The sequence below is a fragment of the Puntigrus tetrazona genome, chromosome 24, assembly GCF_018831695.1.
Source record: "Puntigrus tetrazona isolate hp1 chromosome 24, ASM1883169v1, whole genome shotgun sequence".
In the NCBI taxonomy this organism is placed as follows: Eukaryota; Metazoa; Chordata; class Actinopteri; order Cypriniformes; family Cyprinidae; genus Puntigrus; species Puntigrus tetrazona.
Genome location: NC_056722.1, coordinates 4,818,111 through 4,833,603, shown reverse-complemented (window position 1 = coordinate 4,833,603; position 15,493 = coordinate 4,818,111). Strand labels below are relative to the sequence as shown.

The 15,493-nt window shown below is 38.6% G+C and overlaps 1 long non-coding RNA gene and 1 pseudogene across 1 annotated transcript; both read left to right on the top strand.

Annotated features, from left to right (window-relative positions):
• Positions 1 to 2,876: 2,876 nt before the first annotated feature.
• LOC122329978 lies at positions 2,877 to 3,400 on the top strand. The gene is made up of 3 exons (XR_006247959.1): positions 2,877 to 3,005; positions 3,138 to 3,164; positions 3,351 to 3,400. It is a non-coding gene; the product is annotated as an uncharacterized LOC122329978 (long non-coding RNA).
• Positions 3,401 to 3,402: 2 nt separating this feature from the next.
• On the top strand, positions 3,403 to 13,546 carry LOC122330192 (annotated as a pseudogene).
• Positions 13,547 to 15,493: the final 1,947 nt, after the last annotated feature.

The window sequence follows — 15,493 nt, the reverse complement described above, 5'->3', positions numbered from 1 at the left end:
AAGATATCAGAAGCGAGAACTGTCCAGTACAGAACTACTCGGTGGGCAGGAGGGATGTGTAAAGTGCCTATTGTTGCTCAAGGTGATGCAGTGGCTCAAACAGACGTGTTGAATAGAGGAGGAGTTGGGGAAGGGAGGGGGTTACTCTTGAGAGGATGAAGAAAGGAGGATGAATTTTAACACTTGTCACTTGAGCTATATTAAGAGCTCCATAAAGCTTAACACATACTATATATGAGTGGGGCCTCTGACGCACATACTGTATTGTAAAACACCTTTGAGCATTAAAAAAAGAGTTTAAGGATGTAAAGACTTGAACATAGAAGCTTGAAAATGAGACTTGGGGCCAATTTGTGCATTAACATTTTTGAACGAGACGTATCCTTAGCTTTTAAAAGATCAAGGTAGCTAAACAATATGTCATGTACGGCACTGGGGAGGCATTGTTCTCCCTCAATAGGTCATGTAACTTAAGTAGTAAGAGTTCATGCCAGAAAACGGACATCTACTGATGTCCTACATACTATGTCTCAAAGCATGACACCGCCCTTCCATCAGAGGAATGTAACAGGTTATCTTTGTCGTCAAGGCTAAAGTAAAGGAAACAATGCAGTGTAAACAAGACAACTTGAAGGGTATGGCCCCTCGGTCAGCTCTCTGAGGGACAGTGACAGCCATCAACCACGCTATGTGCACTAAGTGCTCTGAAGCATATGGGGGCTATCCGTCAAGTTTTCATCATGTGCACATGATGTAGCAGATGCACAATGCATTTAGACCTATACTGCCTCGAGTGCCTTTTTGGAGGGGGAAAGGGGGGTATTTAAATAAAAATCTATTTTGTCCAGGTCTATTATAGCGTTAAAACGGAAATCGTTTTAAATATTTTATGTGTTTAGATGTTTCATGTTTTGGATACATGCATGACATATAGTATATGTAGTGTATATAGGATCATACTTGACATATCAGCTGCACACTGAACTCATGATCTTGGTTCTTTGGATGCTCCAGTCTATCGTGATAACATGCTGATGATCATGATGATTGCAGTATACAGCTACAGCCACCAGAGGGTGTCATTACAGTAGATTCTATTATTCTGTTACTTTGGTTTTAAATACAAGGGTGTTATCAACATAACTGAGAATGAATTTCAACTTTCCATTGGAGCAGCGTTTGAAGTGATGATGATATCCAAAATGATTTGAGAACGTTCCAAAGATGATCTGATGATTCAATTTACACCAAAAGGTGTCATCTGATTGATAGCACATTTACTGTTTACTGTAGTTTATTTATTTATTTTTTTAGTTCGCAATAACCTTGTTTTGAACCCCACTCTATATCTCACTGAAACTATAATAAGAATATCACTTAACTTATTCAGACAAGAAAATGTCTTTTCTTGCCACTGTTGCATTTAATTTACAGTTTAAGAATTACACTACTGCATTAAAAGTTAAAAATATCAGCAGCAAAACTAGATGCATGATATAAAGCCGAGACACAAAAGATTCCTTTGTTACCCAACAGATGCAAGACCATTCTATACCACAGACAAAAGGAAGCTCAGATTACAGAACTCAGCCATAAGGTGCCACCGTTTCTTCCATTCTTACTCCTGAGTACCGATAAACCAGGGTGAGCAGACAGCTGAGAATGAGGCACTGTAGAGGATGAGGGGCCTAGAATAGATTGCCCAAGTGTTAAGACTAAGTAAGGTGCTTGTTGAGAGGGTGCAGAATAACTGAGAGACGAGAGGTCAAGGCAGGCCCGAAACCTCACAAAAGGTTGAGTGATGGCTCACGCGGCTCCCCTACAAATCAGTGCTGTACACGCAGACCGTTTAGAAATGGATTTGACCTGTTCATCAGGTTTATTTTCTGGAATAAGATGGAATAATAATTGTAACAAACAAGTGATAGCACCATCATATGACAGTACCTGCACAACTGCTATAATGTTTTCAGAACATAATCTCTAAACACACAAATTTCATTTTGCATCTCACAGAATTTATAAAGTATTTGTGCATTTGTTTTAGCAATCTTACTAAAAGTTAGAAGATTGATGAATGACAAATGAATGAACACGAATCAATCAGTGGTTCATTTGAAGGACTGCACATGAACTTGTTACAACCTGTTAAACACAAGTGATGGATTTATCATTGGGTAGTCAAGAAAGGTCATAGCTACAAACAAGAACAAGCAAGGGAGTTGCAGCTGTCTCTGCATTAGGCGAGAACAAAAAGGTCGCAAATATCCATTGTTGCCATTACAGCTGTCTACTGACAATTTTACTGTTCCGTGACGGCCATCTTGCTCGTGAGGCATTGTTACCTTGTCTTTATCCTTGAGCACAAAGATAAACCTGTGAAATTCCTAGTGCGTGCCTCTCTCTCTTTGAGGACAGAAAGTGATACACAGTTCTAGAAAAGCATCCTAGCGCAGCTGAAGCATATCATGTATACGTGACAAGAAATATTTGCACTATCCCTAATGTGAGACAAAACACTGTCAGCAAAGCAGACGATTGTTGGTGGAATCTGTTAATTAAGCTTTGCATGACTGTGATTTGATTTAATATAGATTCTGAGAAAAAGGTGTATCTGTGTTGCATTACACAAATGTGTTAAACACCTGCAATGTCCTGTCCACCCCAAAAAAACAAAAACAAAAAACTTGAGTGCACATTTAATCAGAATATGTGATATCTAACAAAAAATAAGTACGAGATAACACAAAATAAAATAACATGTATGGGACAGAAATAGCACCATTGTGATTTGGATCCTTTCTGATCTTTCATGCTCCCACCATGCACCGCATGCTAAACTACTCTGATTGACACAAAGATTTTTTTCAGGCTCCCAAAAACAGCCACACACACAAGTGACTGGGACCAAATACAGAGAGTAAACGTCACAGTCATTGTGCCTCTATATAAAGAGATACTTTACAGCACAATGTTGCAAGCTCACATCATTGTACCACCTAACGGTAAGATGGTTTGTATTATTAAAGTATTGATTGCTTTACAGCAGCACAGATAATTGAGTGTAAGTTGTTCATGAGGACTGAATAACAGAATAGGATGAGTTTTCATTAATGATCTTTATTTTTCATTGCAAGGACTTGGACTTGATTGGATTTTGTCTGGTAAGGAAGGCTTTTATGATCACATTTTTTATGCAGCATTTTCATTTTGAATCGTATTTACTGATAAAGCAATAGCTAAAATAAAAATGGGTATATATTGTGGACATACTCATGACAATTATATTTGTTACATATTTATAAAATTACATTATTAGATATGTTTTATTTCTTGTTTTTAATCGCAAGCAAGTTTAGAGAAGTTGGCATCTTTGCACCAGTCCGATTAAAAGATGGGGATGCTCTGATGGAGGAGTTCGAGCTGCTGCTTGGCGTTCTTACGGAAGTCAGACAAGGAGCGTCTGGAGGCCCAGACTCGGCCCTTCGACATGAAGAAGGAATGCTTTGTGCCTGATCCAGAGGTTGAGTACGTCAAAGCCTCCATCACCAGTAGAGATGGTGACAAGGTCACTGTCGACACTGAATTTGGAAAGGTAAGGTAAAGGTAACAGTAATGGTCTCAATGTAGAGTATCTGCAGAAGTTCTTTAGATTTGTCGTGTGAGACATCTTTTGTATGTTATCCACAGACAGTGACTGTGAAGGAGGTCGATGTTCATCCTCAGAACCCGCCAAAGTTCGATAAAATTGAGGACATGGCGATGTTCACCTTCCTGCACGAGCCAGCTGTGCTGTTTAACCTCAAAGAGCGTTACGCAGCCTGGATGATCTACGTGAGTCTTAAAACACTCACACGTTGACTTTATCACATATGAGCAGATCTAAACCTGCTGTCCATCTCTTACAGACCTACTCTGGGCTCTTCTGTGTTACTGTGAACCCCTACAAGTGGCTGCCAGTGTACAACCAGGAGGTCGTCATTGCTTACAGAGGAAAGAAACAGACTGAAGCTCCTCCTCACATCTTCTCCATCTCTGACAACGCCTACCAGTACATGCTGTCAGGTGATAATCTGACTTATACTTTTATATACAGTATATGTATGTAATGTCTACATATATTTTAATTGTTGACTTTTGTTTTGTTTTGTTTGACAGACAGAAAAACCAGTCTGTCCTGATCACGTCGTAATGCATAAAATGATATAGTATTATATTCCTCCGTTCACGATATTTACTAACTTTTATGTGAATTTTAATGAGCTGTTTTATTATCAGTGGAGAATCCGGTGCTGGAAAGACTGTTAACACTAAAAGAGTCATCAGTACTTTGCCAGCATTGCAGCAGCGACAACCGGCAAGAAAGATCCATCAATGGAGAAAAAGGTGAAATAATTCTCAAAGGATGAGATATGCTATGCTTTGCTATATTCTCATATATCAGCATAGCATATATACAGAAAAAGCATATATAGAAAAATTACTAATATTGATGTTGGCATAAGCTAAATATTGGAGTTACAAATTGATGTCAAATTATTTACTGCCATGCACTAAAAAGGTTGGCATACCAAATGTTTCAAACCATTAATATTGAAATTTGACTCTCAGGGTACTCTGGAGGATCAAATCATCCAGTGTAATCCTGCTCTGGAGGCTTTTGGTAATGCCAAGACCATCAGAAATGATAACTCCTCTAGATTTGTAAGTTTTGTTATTTTATACGAGTTTCATAATATCCCATATGAGCATGTTATATGTATTGTAGTCTTGAAATATTTACAGGAGTAAATTTATCCGAATCCATTTTGGCGTCAGTGGAAAGTTATCTTCTGCTGACATTGAGACTTGTAAGTACTTTACTTTTTTTTATCATTCCATCAAGCTCACAATGATGAAATGTGTAACTGTTCTGATATTTGTCTATTTTCAACTTATTTAGATCTTCTGGAGAAGTCTCGTGTCACTTATCAGCTCAAGGCTGAGAGAGACTACCACATCTTCTACCAGATCCTCTCCCAGAAAAAACCAGAACTGCTGGGTAAAGTTACCCGTCACATCTATTTGGGCTGCAACAATAAATCAATTCTTTGCGAAGCGAGAAATAATTCCTCACTGATTCTAAGATTTCCCCAATGCATTGTGATTCTCTCTTGAATCGATTCTGAGCTTAGTATTTAACAGCAGATGGCACTGCATGCTTTAGAAACAGCCATACTCTGCATCTTTCTAATTCCTGACACCACTTGAAGCCCAAATAATCATTCACAAAGTTCAAAAAGGCTGATTACATTAATTTCGCATCATAAATCTGAAGTGCAAGTACATTTTACCACTTTCATGGCTCAACCTAATGCACAAGTGAACTTCTTAGTGAGAAGTGTGCAATCAAAAACTAACCTAGAGTGCCATCTGCTGCTAATCTCAAGCTTGATTTTCAGTGAGTATCACAATACATTATGAATAGCTTGTTGCAACTGATCCGATGAATCAATATATCATCCCAGCCTTGATATCTATTAGCATTACTGTTTCTAGAGTTTTTTTTCATCTATGTTTCACTTTCTTCTTAGAAATGCTACTCATCACAAACAACCCCTATGACTATGCCTACATCTCACAAGGAGAGACACAAGTGGCTTCTATTAATGATGGGGACGAGTTGATGGCCACTGATGTGAGTGTTTCATAAATTATAGATATGATGCATATTTAAAAGAAGTAGTCCACCCAAAACCCTAAAATTCTGTCCTAATCAGCACTTTTTAAACATGTCCTTGATTTCCATACAGAAAAAGCATATAATGATAGTATTGTGTAAGGAAAAGAGTAACGTGAACATGTTGAAAAATCATCTCCTTTCTGGGGTCCACAGAAGTCAGATATACAAGCTTGAACATGCATAAATGAGTCTTCATTTTGGTCAATCTATTTCCTTAAAGATTTTTAATGTACTTGCAAAAAGAAGAATATTAGGCATTGGGCATGTATTCAAAAAAGCACTGTATATTTTCTCTAGGAAGCATTTGATGTTCTGGGCTTCACCCAAGAGGAGAAGAATAGCATCTACAAGCTGACCGGGGCCATCATGCACTACGGCAACATGAAGTTCAAGCAGAAGCAACGAGAGGAACAGGCAGAGGCTGATGGGACTGAGGGTCAGAATAATTTACAATCTCAACTTCATAAACAGAGGTTGTATGGACTTACAGATCTGTATTTTTTTACATGTAGATGCTGACAAAGTCGCATATCTGATGGGTCTAAACTCAGCTGACTTGATTAAGGGTTTGTGCCACCCGAGGGTCAAAGTAGGAAATGAATGGGTCACCAAGGGACAGAATGTCCAGCAGGTACCAAATGAATAACAACATTTTCAAATAGCATTACAGGCTTTCCAACATACAAACAAAACCACATCTTTCACATCACTGTAAATCCAATCTGTAGAGGTTTCAGTGTGTCAAATTCAACAAATGTAATATTTCCTTGTCAGGTGTACTACTCTATTGGTGCTTTGCAAAGTCAGTGTACGAGAAGATGTTCTTGTGGATGGTTGTGAGAATCAACCAATCCCTGGACACCAAACAGCCTCTGGTCAGTACTTCATTGGTGTGCTGGACATTGCTGGGTTTGAGATCTTTGATGTAAGATTACATCTGTTGATTACTGTTTTTCAAAAACTTCTATTCTTTGTTACTTTGTCAGTATGATTATATTTGAATATTAACATATTCCACCTGCAGTTCAACACCTTCGAGCAGCTGTGCATCAACTTCACTAATGAGAAGTTGCAGCAGTTCTTCAACCATCACATGTTTGTGCTGGAGCAAGAGGAATACAAGAAGGAGGGTATTGAGTGGGAGTTCATTGACTTTGGCATGGACTTGCAGGCTTGTATTGAACTAATTGAAAAGGTGGGTAAATATTAATGAATATGGGAAATTTGTTTTTACATTTAGTCAAACTGTTGTAGAAAACTGGCCTATTGACTGTCATAATCTACTACTCATTTTAGCCCATGGGTATCATGTCCATCCTTGAAGAGGAGTGCATGTTCCCCAAAGCCAGTGATTCAACATTCAAAGCTAAGCTTTATGACAACCACCTGGGCAAAAATCCTAATTTCCAAAAGCCCAGGATTGTCTGGCGGTAAACCAGAAGCCCATTTTGCCCTGGTTCACTATGCTGGTACTGTGGACTACAACATTTCAAACTGGCTGGTGAAGAACAAGGACCCTCTCAATGAGACGGTTGTAGGGTTGTTCCAGAAGTCAACTCTTAAGCTGTTGGGTATTCTATTTGCTAATTATGCTGGTGCTGACTCAGGCAAGTAAACACTGATGTGAAATATTAAAATATAATAAGCACTCATTTTATTGTATAATAATATCAGCAACAAATATCATGTATTTCACAGCTGCAGACTCTGGGGTAAGGAGTGGCAAAGGAGGCAAAAGAAGGGCTCTTTCGTTCCAGACAGTGTCAGCCCTCCATAGGGTATGTAAGGTTATTTAACACTGCTTTGTCTCACATGGTTTTATTGCATGTAAATTTAAATCCTCTATGGTCTACCAATAGGAGAACCTGAACAAGCTGATGACCAACTTGCGGTCAACTCACCCTCACTTTTGTGCGCTGCATCATCCCCAATGAGACTAAGACTCCAGGGGCGATGGAGAATCCTCTGGTCATGCACCAGCTGCGCTGTAATGGTGTGCTGGAGGGCATCAGAATCTGCAGAAAGGGCTTCCCCAACAGGATCCTGTATGGAGATTTTAAACAACGGTAACTATGAAACTAAAATGCATATTGCAAAATAATTTTATATGTGACTACAAGTTATTGCAAATTGCAACAATAAATTTTTTTTGTATCTGGTAGAAATAAATATAAATGCACGCATATAAAAAAAGAAAGTGAATAATGCACAAATAGCATACAATAATTGTTAATCGTCTTGTTTATTGTCTTTTTGAAGGTACCGCATCCTAAATCCTGCTGCTATACCCGAAGGACAATTCATAGATAACAAGAAGGGTGCAGAAAAACTTTTGGGTTCACTGGACATTGACCACAACCAGTACAAATTAGGACACACTAAGGTATTTTACTGTATTTATAGTAACATTTTACAAATCCACTGTTTCGTTTCATCCTTTTTGATGCAAAACTCTTTGCTCTTCAGGTGTTTTTTAAAGCTGGTCTTCTGGGAACACTTGAGGAGATGCGAGATGACCGTCTTGCACTTATAATTACTGGAATTCAGTCAAGGTCTCGTGGTTTTCTATCAAGAATTGAATTCCAGAAAATTGTGGAAAGAAGGTTAGTTTTTCGTTCTTCAGGCTTAAATGTTTTCACCAACTTACAAGATATATTGCAAAACGGAATATTCTTTTTACAGAGATTCATTGTTGGTGATCCAGTGGAACGTACGTGCCTTCATGGGTGTCAAGAACTGGCCCTGGATGAAGCTCTACTTTAAGATCAAGCCTTTGCTGAAATCAGCTGAGACTGAAAAAGAAATGGCCAACATGAAGGAAGAATTCACCAAGTTGAAGGAGGCTTATGCAAAATCTGAAGCCCGCAAAAAGGAACTTGAGGAAAAAATGGTTTCTCTTCTCCAAGAGAAGAATGACCTTCAACTCGCAATGCAGTCTGTAAGTTCACGTGGGGCTAATATTCTGCCATTTTATTAAATTCTTTTCACAAACCAAGAACTTTTTTTTTCACTTTGATAGGAGCAAGATAATCTTGCAGATGCTGAGGAAAGATGTGAGGGTCTGATAAAGAGTAAGATCCAACTTGAAGCCAAAGTCAAAGAGCTGACTGAGAGGGTGGAAGATGAAGAGGAAATGAATGCAGAGTTGGTTGCAAAGAAAAGGAAGCTTGAAGATGAATGCTCTGAGCTCAAGAAGGACATTGATGATCTTGAACTCACTCTGGCCAAAGTAGAGAAAGAGAAACATGCCACTGAGAACAAGGTCAGTTTTCAACTTTGAACATGTTAGAGATATATGAGTGGTGCATTAAGAGTGCCTTGATATATTTATACACTTCTACAGGTTAAAAACCTGACAGAAGAGATGGCAGCTTTGGATGAGATCATTGCTAAGCTGACCAAGGAGAAGAAAGCTCTGCAGGAGGCCCATCAGCAAACACTGGATGATCTCCAGAGTGAGGAAGACAAAGTCAACACACTCACTAAAGCCAAAGCCAAGCTGGAGCAACAAGTGGATGATGTAAGAGCAAGAAAACAATTAAAATGTGCGGTTTTGTGAGCAATTGTATATTTATTTTAGATATAATTGACAATTTTGGGTGAAATTTAGCTTGAAGGTTCTCTGGAACAAGAAAAGAAAATCCGCATGGATCTTGAGAGAGCTAAAAGAAAGCTTGAGGGTGACTTGAAGTTGACTCAAGAGAATGTGATGGATTTGGAGAATGATAAGCAGCAGATGGAGGAGCGTATAAAGAAGTAAAATATATTACATTATAAAACCTTTAATATAAAATTTTAATATTAAATTATGTATTAATCCATTTTGTGTCATTCTGTTTACCTGGCAGAAAAGACTTTGAGGTCAGCCAGCTTAATAGCAAGATTGAAGATGAGCAGGCAATGGCAGCCCAACTCCAAAAGAAACTGAAGGAGTTGCAGGTAAACTTGATGATTCTTAAAAAGTTGAACAGTTGGACTAAGAAATACTGTAACTTTGGTTTTGCTCACATTTCCAGGCTCGTATTGAAGAGCTTGAGGAAGAGCTGGAGGCTGAGAGAGCCGCTCAGCCAAAGTTGAGAAACAGAGGGCTGATCTGTCCAGAGAACTTGAGGAGATCAGTGAGAGATTGGAGGAGGCTGGTGGAGCCACTGCTGCCCAGATTGAGATGAACAAGAAACGTGAAGCTGAGTTCCAGAAGCTGCGCAGAGACCTTGAAGAGTCCACTTTGCAACATGAAGCTACCGCTGCTACACTGAGAAAGAAACACGCCGACAGTGTATCTGATCTGGGAGAGCAGATTGACAACCTTCAGAGAGTCAAGCAGAAGCTGGAGAAGGAGAAGAGTGAACTCAGACTGGAGCTGGACGATGTAGTCTCCAACATGGAGCAGCTTGTAAAGGCAAAGGTCAGTAAGAAAGAGGATGCTAACAATCCATATATTTTGTGTTGTCAATCAATTAAATAAATCAAGTATCATATATTTTATTCCCTAGGCAAACCTAGAGAAAATGTGCAGAACTTTGGAAGACCAGATGAGTGAGTACAGAACTAAGTCTGAGGAAGGCCAGCGCACCATCAATGATTTCACAATGCAGAAAGCCAAGCTGCAAACTGAGAATGGTAAAAGCACAAAACAGTGCTATGTTTTTCCACTATACCATAACAATCCTAAAAAAAACTAACATTTTTTTGGAAAATTAATTTCAGGTGAACTGTCTAGACAGCTAGAGGAGAAAGACTCTCTGGTCTCTCAGCTGACAAGAGGCAAGCAGTCTTACACCCAGCAGATTGAGGACCTTAAGAGACAACTAGAAGAGGAAGTCAAGGTTTTCGAAATCTCTCTCTCTGCTAAATGTTTTCAATATTTAAGCACAAACGTGAACTGAAATAAAATATTTGTTTGTCTTTAGGCTAAGAATGCTCTGGCCCATGCAGTTCAATCTGCTCGTCATGATGCTGATCTGCTGAGAGAACAGTATGAAGAAGAGCAAGAAGCCAAAGCTGAGCTGCAGAGGAGTCTGTCCAAGGCGAACTCTGAGGTGGCCCAGTGGAGAACAAAATATGAAACTGATGCCATCCAGAGGACAGAGGAACTGGAGGATGCTAAGTATGAAACAGAAAACACTTACAACCCAGACAATGTAAACATAAAAATGCACCAGTAAATAATGATTTTATGTAAAAATTTTAGGAAGAAGCTGGCTCAGCGTCTGCAAGATGCAGAGGAAGCTGTGGAAGCTGTCAATGCTAAATGCTCCTCACTAGAGAAGACTAAACACAGGCTGCAGAACGAGATTGAAGATCTTATGGTGGATGTGGAAAGATCCAATGCTGCTGCTGCTGCTCTGGACAAGAAGCAAAGAAACTTTGATAAAGTAAAATTTAATTTTAAAAATTAAATTGATAGTAATTTAAGTTTAACTCTTAAATTAACTATGCTCTGCTCATATCTAACAACTGTTAACTTTTATTCAGGTTCTTGCTGAGTGGAAGCAGAAGTATGAAGAATCTCAAACCGAACTGGAAAGTGCCCAAAAGAAGCTAGATCACTGAGCACTGAACTCTTTAAATTGAAAAACTCATATGAGGAGTCATTGGACCACCTGGAGAGCATGAAGAGGGAGAACAAGAATCTCCAAGGTAAGGACAGTTTTACAGCTCCAAACCATTATTTTAATCCCTTGTATTTGTAAAGTCATGGACTTCTTCTAATGCACAGAGGAAATCTCTGACCTCACTGAGCAACTTGGTGAGAGTGGGAAGAATATTCATGAACTGGAGAAAATTCGGAAACAACTGGAGCAGGAGAAACAAGAGATTCAAACTGCTCTGGAGGAGGCTGAGGTAAAAAAAAAAAAAAAAAAAAAAAAAAACAATTTCCCAAACATTCATACTAATCTGGCATATTTTAAAATTGTCTTTCGTCTTCATAGGGTTCCCTTGAGCATGAAGAAGGAAAGATACTTAGAGCTCAGCTGGAGTTCAATCAGATCAAAGCTGATATTGAACGTAAGCTGGCTGAGAAAGATGAAGAGATGGAGCAAGCCAAGAGGAATCAGCAGAGAGTGGTTGATACTCTTCAGAGCTCATTGGAATCAGAGACTCGCAGCAGGAATGAAGCTCTCAGACTGAAGAAGAAGATGGAGGGAGATCTCAATGAGATGGAGATTCAGCTCAGCCAGGCAAACAGACAGGCATCAGAAGCCCAGAAGCAGCTCAAGGGTCTTCATGGACATCTCAAAGTATGCTTTACTGACAATTTGTAAAGCAAAAGGAAATCTTACAAAGTTCTGCAATCTAAACATATGTAAAATTTGTACTTTGTAGGATGCCCAAATGCAGTTAGATGACGCTCTGCGTGGTAATGAGGATCTCAAAGAGAACATAGCGATTGTGGATAGACGCAACAATCTTCTGCAAGCTGAACTGGATGAGCTGAGATCCCTGGTGGAACAGACTGAGAGAGGAAGGAAGCTGGCTGAGCAGGAACTGCTGGACGTCAGCGAGAGAGTTCAGCTCCTACATTCTCAGGTATGGACATCTATGTACATATCCACGCTAACCAAACCTTTAAACGCTCTCTTAGTACACAATATCATCTAGGAGACTATATTAATGTCAATACTGTCTATGTTTAGAACACCAGTCTGCTGAATCAGAAGAAGAAGCTGGAAGGAGATAATACTCAGCTTCAGACTGAGGTTGAGGAGGCAGTGCAGGAGTGCAGGAATGCTGAGGAAAAAGCCAAGAAGGCCATCACTGATGCTGCCATGATGGCAGAGGAGCTGAAGAAGGAGCAGGACACCAGTGCTCATCTGGAGCGCATGAAGAAGAACATGGAGCAGACCATCAAAGACCTGCAGCACCGTTTGGATGAAGCTGAGCAGATCGCCATGAAGGGAGGCAAGAAGCAGGTCCAGAAACTGGAAGCAAGGGTAAGCTGCTGATGTTTTTAGAAACAAGCCTATTGTATTTTCTGTAAAATGGTCATTCTGTTTGATTAAAAAAACATTCCACACATCTGTTAGGTAAGAGATCTGGAAAATGAGGTGGAGATTGAACAGAGAAAGGCCAGTGACTCAGTCAAGGGGATTCGTAAATATGAGAGACGCATCAAAGAACTCACCTATCAGGTAGAAAAATTTTTGCTTTTATTTTTTAATACATAAATGTATTTAACATATTAAATGCATAAAATGCAGGCTTAAAGTATTTAAATATATAATGCACATCTGTATACATTTCTGCTTTACTTAGACTGAGGAAGACCGAAAGAATCTGGCTCGCTTGCAGGACCTGGTAGACAAACTCCAACTGAAGGTCAAGTCCTATAAGAGAGCTGCTGAGGAGGCTGTGAGTACTTTCTTCCCACTGGTGCTATCATAGGATACGATCGTATGCAATTAATGTATATGACTAATTTGATTTTCCCAAACACTCTTGTGTGTATTCTGTAGGAAGAACAAGCCAATTCCTAATCTGACCAAGTTCCGTAGCTTCAGCATGAGCTGGATGAGGCAGAGGAGAGGCTGATATTGCTGAATCTCAGGTCAACAAGATGCGAGCCAAGAGCCGTGATTCAGGATCCAAAGTAAGAATAAGTAAAAATGTGATTGATCTACTCTAAATCTGATGACTTTACTGATTTCAGCATATAAAACTCAACAACTGAACTTGATGAAATTCATTTGGCTATGTACATTAACTATGGACTTTTTGTCTTTTTGTTCCCAACAGAAGGGGGCTGATGAGAGTGAATATATTATCTGGATCACTGTAAACATGGCTTGCTGTGATGATCTCCTCTGTAGTTCAGTAGAATAAACCAGACAAGCATATGAATACTTCATCCTCTTTTTCTTTTTCCTAACACAGACACTGCAATATCCAATCATGTTCCTTTTTACACAACAGTAAAATCATGTACCTAATGTATGAGCCACAGATTAGGATAGATTGCTTTCAAATCAAATTGAAACAATCAGGAACATTTTTATTTGCCAGTGCGTTTAATTGTCCTTTTACCCCAGTTTTACCAAACTACTACAAGCCACATAATCCAGAATAAGTTATAAACCACTCAACATTAACAAATTGCACTGTGTATATTCAGACACAGCTCAGCCTCAGAAAACTAAAGGATATTAATGCTTTACCATTTAACATGCACATGGGTCTATTATAATACCTTCATCAATACGATCAACTTAGAATATTCAGTGAAATTCTGAGAAAATTAAAGAGTACCACATAAACTAAATACATTCTTACAGACTTATTTTGCATACAGCGAATATGAATTATTATTCTGAATTTGAAATAGCCAATATAAACTAAGCATTTACAGTTTAGGTTAGTAATGTCATTTCAGAAGAATCTCTTTCTCATAAATTAACTGGCAATATATTCTAAACCTGAAGTAACCTCCACATTGCTGTGAAAATGAGAGCTGTAATAGTCAATCAGCACCACTTGAGGGCACCCTTTAATCTCTTATAGAGCATGCTTCCTTAGGCGTCAATGTAGGGCAGGGTGGGGCAAGTTGTCACATTTTTGAACATCAATTTTTATATACATTTGTTATAGGCTTCAAAAAATCCACTGGAAATGTCCTGTTAGTGCCCAAGAAAAATATTAATGGCTCACCCTTTTGTAAAAACTTTTAGATCAAATTAAAACATTAACTGATGATTAAAAAACTACATATTCATTTTGGTTAATGGTAATGTTTTTTGAAATGTTCAGCTTTGTAAAATGATAAAACAAAAATTCTTACGTTATAAAAAGTAAAAACTAAATGTAGCAATTTTACATATATAAATGCTCTCTACAAGTATTGCATGTTGTTAGGTCACGTTACACATTGCACTGGTAAAAATATATGAAAAAATTATAACTCAACCAAAGCCAAATACTCCTTGGATCAGTTCACTACTGCTGCCATACATCATGCAGCTGAACATATCAGAGTTTATCATTTTCACTTGTTGACCCAACACATATCCAGTTATATAACAATGAGTTTAGAAATTTAGACGCTATTCTCAAAATGCTTTTATCTTTTATCTATTTCTGTCGACTCATGAGGTTTGCATTCAACGCATAAACAAGTTGCCCCACTCTCCTCTCTTTACTTATTAAAACACACTCTCAGTTATTAACCAAATGAAAGTAATCACAAGTTTCACAGATGATGTCATATTTCACCCCAAAATCTAAGTAAAAATGAAACTAATTCGCAAAGCATAGATTATTTTTTAATTGTGACGTCATTTGGAAGACAGTGTAAATTAAATTTAGCACATATGTACTTTGCATTGTATATAACCTTTCCCATGTAACAGCTACGAGAATGAGACTGAGAAGTAGTAAATATTTTACAGGTCCTAAAGGTAGGCTTTGATTTCTTCATGCAATAGAACCCAGCTGAACCCAGACATTAATTTCAAATTTTGGACATTAACCCTTGAACAATCTCTTAATCGTTCAAAGGTTAATGTCACAAAATCTGACAGAAGTCAAATGGTCCATTAACTTTTTCTTTTACTAGTCAGAAAATATGATATTTGTTACTTTTCAAAACATTTTCTGTCAAATAAAACATTGAGCAACTAAAATCAGAAAGAAAAAGCATTACCTTTGTCTGTGCTTCAGAAGTGTGTCTTCTGCAGAGAGCACAATGTGTGTGTGTGTGTGGGTGTGTGTGTGTGTGTGTGGATGTGTGTGTGGGTGGGTGTGTGTGTGTGTGTGTGGGTGGGTGTGTGTGTGTGT